Genomic DNA, 7,236 nt, shown 5'->3' on the forward strand with positions numbered 1-7,236 from the left:
CCTAATGTCCATCAAGTTAAGCCACAATTATTTTAGTTTAAAATTTTTTTCAAAATACATTTTACAAATCTCCCAGGAAGGCCTTGGAAAAACCCTAATTCCACACCCCAGACACCTAATGTTAAGCAAAATATCACCTCCTGGTGAGTCTCCCAAATGGCTCAGTAGGAAACCATAGACCTAAGTGACTAAACGAGTGAATGCAATTCACAGGTTGTTGAATAAAAGCCAATTCAATGTTGGAGGACATCTGCCAAAAATGACAATTGGGGGTTTGGAACAGTTCATTCTGAGCCATTTTTTTCTGACAGTAATGAGGCCATTCCTGATTCGTGACAATAAAACCATGTCATCTGCATAGAAAAGGCTTTTAACTTTCTGTTCCTTGTCGCAAAGGGCAATTCATTCAGCTTATCCAAAAATTCTTTCAAGCCATAAACTACCTGTTAAAGGGTAAGACTGTAACCTATCTTACTCTAAAAATGAAGAGCCAAAGCACATGGCTCTGGTGCTGTGCTGGAAATTAATGGTCGGGCTCCTCAAGATACGGCTTCTCCCTCGGGCACCCCTCACTCTGCACCAAGGTGCAGATTATGTAGACGGGCCCATGGCAGGATGGGGATTAGTACTGAGTGCCTGTAGTCTAGCCCATAATTGGTTTCTCTCCACATAATTAGTTTCTCTCCACTGAGTCAAAGGCCAAAATCAGTCATTGCTGTTGTAATTTTTATATTGTTCCTGACAAATTTTTGCGCAAGTAGCATAAAAAGGTCAAGAGTGTGGAATAAATGTGCTAAAAATCCAAGGACTTCCTCCTACAAAATATCAGCCCAAGAAACCCAGACTTGTGATTTATAAAAGAGGAAATTGACAGATGGTTCAGTTGGAATATCAAGTAAACCAATCAGTCAATCATTTAAGGGGGAACAGGAGATGGGCCTTTACAAAGTAGGATAATCTACACTTTGGGACCCTCCAGACAAGACCCATATGGATAGAATTAAGGAGAGCAGCAATTTAGCTATTGAATACTTGAAATGTGGCGAATCTCAAACTAAGATGAGCTATGAGTATAAAATACACATCAGATTTCAAACTCAGCACAAAAATAAAGAATGCAAAATATCTCATAAATAATTTTATATGATTACATGTTGAAATAATATGTGGATGTGTTGGGTAAGTAAAATATGCTATGAAAATTAATGTCATTAAATGTGACTACTAGAGAATTTTAAATCACTTGCATGCACACTGTGGTAGACATCTCCAGGATGGCCCCCAATATGCCCTTCCTCCTGGTGTTCACACCCTTGGGTAGTCCCCTCACACACTGTAGGAGGGATGGTCTGTGTGACCAACAGAATAGGTCAGGAGTAATGGCATGTCACTCCAAGATTAGGCTACAAAAGACCCTGCATCTTCTGCTTTGTTCTCTTCCTTGATACCAATCTCTCTCTCCCTCTCTCTCTCTCTCTCTCTCCCCCCTTTCCTCCCACCCCTACTCTTAGTTTACTTATTCCAGGGGAATTTAGCTTCTACATTGTGAGAAGCCCTAGAGTAAGGCCTACCTAGTGAGGAACTAAAGCCTCCAGCCAACACCCATGTAGGTGAACCACCTTGGAAGCAGGTACTCCGACCACAGTCCAACCTTCGGATGGACTGCAGCCCAACCCACATCTTGACTACAGCCCCATGAGAGACCCTGAGCCAGAATCACCCAGCTATGCTATCCCTGGATTCCTGATGCTCAGAAGCCATGTGACTTAACAAATACTAAGTGTCACATAATTTATTATACCACAATAGATAACTAATACATCCATTATATTTCTATTGAACAGCACCGATCTCAAACTAAACACACACACACACACACACACACACACAAATAGTAAACCTGTAGAGCAGAGGTCCCTAACCCTGGTTGCACATTCAGATCACCTGGAGAACTTATTAACATTCCTGATGCCCCAGCCTCACCCCAAAACAACTGAATTGGAGTCTCTAAGGGTAGAGCCCTGGGATTGGTGCCTTCTAACAGTTGCCCAGGTGATGTCAAAAGCAGCCAGTGCTGAGACCACCGCTCTGAGGAAATGCTTCTCCAATGTCATGGTGCTTAATTCTGCATATGGCCCAGGCCCCAGCCACTCCCGGTGTGCATGCAAGTCCCTGGGAGTTGTTAGAAATGTCAAGTCTCAGGCCCCAACCCAGGAGCACCGAATTAGAACCTTGCAGTTCAATAAGCTCCCCAGGGAACTGGATACACATGGAGGTTTGAGAAGCTCTGATTTCAGGATTCAGTTCAGAACTGGTCTTCAGAAACCACAGACTCCAGATTCCTGCTGAGGGAACCATATCCCAGAATCTGACCTCCCATAAACTTTTACTAGGCATCAAGTTGTTCCTGCACTCGCTAAGGGATTCAGACAGAATTGGTGTGAGTAGGAACCCCCCAGGAAGAATTCTGTGAAAGAACCCCTCTCAGGATCCTAAGTTACAGCCGAGGTTGAGAGGCACTGCCTGAGGGCCATGACATGGGAGGTGCTCTCAGCTGCCTCTCAGTGGGTGTTGCCAGAGTCTTCCCGTCCTTTTCTCATGTCACTATGCCGGTGGGAGTCAGGAGTTTAAATGTACTGTTTCCATTCAACATGAGGCACATGCAAGTCAACTGCCCCATCTAGAACCTACCTGCAGAAACAGCAATTTCTTCCAACCCTAGAGAGAAAACTTGCCACATGGGTCTTACCCAGAGCCAGTGTGTACATCTCAGCACAGTGCTTTCCCAAGGGAGTTTCAAGAGTATGGCAAAAATCAGCCAGGCTCACCTGCATCACATCCGTGAGAACTATCCCCCTACGTGATGCCCCATGACCATATGGCAAGATTTGAACTTTATAGTAGCTATTATGGCTTTCCCCCCAAGCCCCTCTTCACACATCAGCTCACTTCCCTGGCCACAGTTTAAGACTTGTATTATTTCTAAGCTCATGTGTTTTCTTGTTGCTTTCTGACAGTCTTTATCAAACCAAGAGCCACAGTGACAAAATCCACATTTACCCAAGTCAAAACGAACCAACAAAACCAATTTTAACTTGCCAGCGACCCGTTGATAATGGATGAGAAGGTAAATCCAAGGCATCTCTTGGCATTTCAAGAGATTCTCAAACAAGCAATTTCCACCAATGTGAAAGTCCCACTCCCCTCTTGGCAATAGCCCCATCCTTTGAAGTACAACCATGAGTCCTAATAGCCTCAGGCATGGCAATACCCACGGTTAAGGTGGGAGGATCATTATTACTTTGTCCCTGCCTGAAAATCACCTTCCTAAACATAGTAATAAATAAGACAGGCTAACTGAAATACAATTTATGGTAATTATTTTATCTATTTGTCTGCTTGCTGATCATGTCTTCTCTCTGATCTATAACCCTATCAGGCAGGAGTTGGTCTTCATATATTTCTTCTACTTAACCTCGTATCTGACACACAATGGCACCAAATGAATGTTTGTTGAATGAAAGATCAAATGGAAAATTCCCCAGATCCATGCCACACACTAACACTCAGAAATACTAGACTCTAAATCCATTGGTCAGGAGTTGTCCTTTTGCTGGATACAGCTATCCATAAGGAGATATGCTCTAAATATAGGAAACTGTCACTTACATATGAAACCATTCGTCAACTCCAAAGCAGTTCAAGCAGGACCCTGCAAGCCCTATGTCAGTACTGATATTCTGGTCTTCAGAGGTTATGATGACTGGCTTTAAATATGTGATGCAAATGAGGGATTTTAACCATCACACACAACCCAAGGTCCAAGCAGCCTGCATGTACCCGACCTGGGAGGTGTGACTCGACTTGACGCCAGGTCCAACCCCACTGGTTATCAAACCCCCAAGGGAAAGGGCTCTGTGTTCAAAGTGTTGCCTTCCCAATGCAGGGTGCCTCTAGGATCTGCCCAGCCTGCTCAGAAGGACAAGTTCTCATTCCCAAGCAAGGGAGCCTAAGGATCTGATGGACAATGGAAGGGCTTTGAATGCCCTCAACAGAATCTGGAGTGAAAAAGAATCAAATGTGAGCTCAGAATGGCAGATCTAGGCATCTCCATCCCCCCAGGAGGCCATTGGCAGAAGCAAGTCTCAAGGGCAAATTGTGCAAGGACGAGGGTGGGAGGGGTCCACTAAGAACCCCTGATCCTCTCACCATACCATCCGCATGGCAGACCACCTTCATGTCATTGTCCCTGAACATGCCCTCTTCTGCTCAGGAAGCTAGCACCACAGAATCCCAAATACACAGAGGGCTAGAGCCAGAAAAGTTGCTCTGGAGGGAAGTAATAGAGTGGGAGTCCCGCAGACCTCAAATCTCTCAACCACCAACCCCCTGAGGTGTCCGTAGAGATGCTTCTTTGGGGGTTCCTTCTAAAAACTCGGGATTTTTAAATAACTCCAGGAGGCTGTGTGGAGTGCTAGAAAGAGGTTGCAGTTGGGTAACAGCAACATTAGGTCCAAGCCGTGACTCTGCCATATGCTAGCAACTAACAAAGAGACCTTGAGTGAGTCACTTCCCTCATCAGGCTTTAATCCCTTCAACTGCACAACAGAAATGACTCCCTGTCCCATGAAGGCTGTGAGCAGCAGAGGGGGGAACACAGTAATGGCTTCGGGAAGGGTCTCGCTGTGAGATGTGTCCAAGCTGCCCAAAGGGGGGATGGTTCTTCCTTCCTTCCCTGCTTCCTCTCTTCCTCTTTTCCCCGCATCCCAGGAGGGGCCTACCCAATGCGCCAACTGCTCAGGAAGTGCTGCCCTCTCTGCACACGTGGGTGCACGCCCCTTCCTGCACAACCTCCCAGAGCAAAACCCACTTGACCCGCCACCCACTTCCTGAAGCAGACACGTCTGGCCTCTCCTCGACAGCAGTCACTCATCTTCCTCCTGGCTCACAGACCCGTTTTGTCCAGGAACTGAGCAGTAAAATGACTAAGAAAGGCAGCTCCAGCACCATCTCAGGGAGTGAACCCTGAATAATTTCATCTGTCGTGGTCATTTCCTTCTTTCTAGAAGATATTGGTTTAGGGGCGGGGACACAGTTCTGGCCAAGGGGAAATAAAAGGAATCTGCTCGGAGACTTCTGGGAAAGGCTTTCCTCCCTGAGAAAAAGAGTGGGGGATGGCAAGCCCGCTTGTGTGTGTATGAGGCCAGAAGCCTGGAGCCGCTGGAACCATCTACCAGCCATGTGGGGACAGGCACAGAGACAAAACCAATGCGTTGGGGATGCCAGAGGAGAAAGCTGGCAAGTGCCTGGCCCTTGACATTGTTATCATACCTGAATTAACCAGCCCTGGTTCCTCCCACCTGCACACATCACCAAGCGAACTAACAAACCCCTAGTGTTTGCACCTCTCATGTTAGGTATTTGGTTACTTACAGCTGAACGCATCCTGATACACACTCCCTCCCAGACACCAACACCCTCAGCCCATAACTTCTCTCCCCTTTGTCCCTGATGTTTGCCTTAACCCTACAGCTCAGTTCATGAACCATTGCTCACAAAAACACCCCTGGTTCTGTATTGCCTCCCGGGGGGTGGGGAGGGATGAAATTCACATCTGAAGAAACTAAAGTACCTTCCCTCACCTGGCCGCTCTCTCGGGCTCATCATCCTGTTTTATTTATCACATTATCACACATGGAAATTAGATTGGGCACTTATTTATCATCTCTAGTCTCCAGGTAAGCTCCAGAAGAGGGAGCGTGTCTATTTGGATCGCAACTGTTGTTCCAGCACTGCAGTCGCAGTGGGGCACCTCAGAGCGGGTGCTTCAAAAATAGTTGATGGATGCATAAATGAACAGATGGCTCCAACCTACTTTTCCAGCATGTTCTTCCTAAATACCTCTTCAGAAAATGAAAGCCCTCTCCCATCAATGAAAGGAGGAACAGTGCACCATGCAGGGTGCTTTTATTTGCTTGTGTGTCTTCGAGGAGAATAAACGAGGGAGCCCGCATGCAATGACACCCCTGCCTCTCTCGTTCCTCCGCGTCCAGGGGCCACCCAAGCTCTGCAGTCCCACCAGAGCCCCTCCTGACCCCCAACCACTTTCCACTTTGTCACACTGGCCCGTCTACAGCCCCAGTCTCCCCTCCCCAGCCCCGGAAGGTAAGTCCCTCGGGGCAGGGTCTGTGTCTCATTCATCTACACGTCCCTAGTGGTTGGCACACAGTGGATGCTCGAGGCACATTTCTGGAATGAACATAGCGTGAATGCCAGGGCTATGGCTAGCCGTGGGCGACGGGTCGGGAGGAGAGCAAGTGTCCAGGTCCACATGACAAGGGGTGTTTCCTTAACCTGCTGGGGAGTGAGGCTCACCCCCAAGAGAGGTAAAATATAAGGAACTCAAAGGAGGTGCTGAAAATGACAGGTAGTAACTCTGGCAACTTCTCTCTCTGGGATTCGGGCCATCTGTACAATGACAGGGTTGGACCAGATGGTCTCTGGGGATTATGGCAAAGGGAGCAGGGTTTGAGGCAGGACCAACCTGGGTTTCAACACTGCTTCTTTGCTGGTTAGCTGTGTAGCCTTATACCCACCACTCCACCTCTCTGCACACATCTCAGCTGTAAAGCGGCATGGATGACAGCCACCTAATAGGGCCGTGGGGTGGGTTAAATGAGGCAGTGAATGCACAGGCCCTAGCTCCATGGCCTCTCCTCCTGTCCTCACTGCTTCTGCTGCTTCGGCCCCAAAAGTCCCTCTCCTCACTCTTGACCAGCCACCGCAAACACCCTCACCCCTTTCTCTGCCCCCAAGGGAGGGAAACATGTCCTCGCAATCAACGACTCTTTTAGCCAACCAACGGTGGTCTGACCACTTTGGGACTCTGGCCTCCTGACCATAACGGTATACAGCAGGCATTTCACTGTGCATTCACCCAAATGGTTCATTTTCCTCCTGGCACAGGGAGAACTCCATTTCCCAGCCCCCTTCCATGTAGGCAGGTTCATGTGACTCGTTCTGGCCACAGTATATGAGCAGAAGTTACATTAAGTTACACTTCCAGGGGCGCCTGGGTGGCTCAGTTGGTTAAGCGACTGCTTTCGGCTCAGGTCATGATCCTGGAGTCCCTGGATCGAGTGCTGCATCGGGCTCCCTGCTCGGCAGGGAGCCTGCTTCTCCCTCTGACCCTCCCCCCTCTCATGTGCTCTCTCTCTCATTCTCTCTGTCTCAAAT

Source organism: Leptonychotes weddellii, chromosome 5, assembly GCF_054177405.1.
Source record: "Leptonychotes weddellii isolate Sample4059 chromosome 5, ASM5417740v2, whole genome shotgun sequence".
In the NCBI taxonomy this organism is placed as follows: Eukaryota; Metazoa; Chordata; class Mammalia; order Carnivora; family Phocidae; genus Leptonychotes; species Leptonychotes weddellii.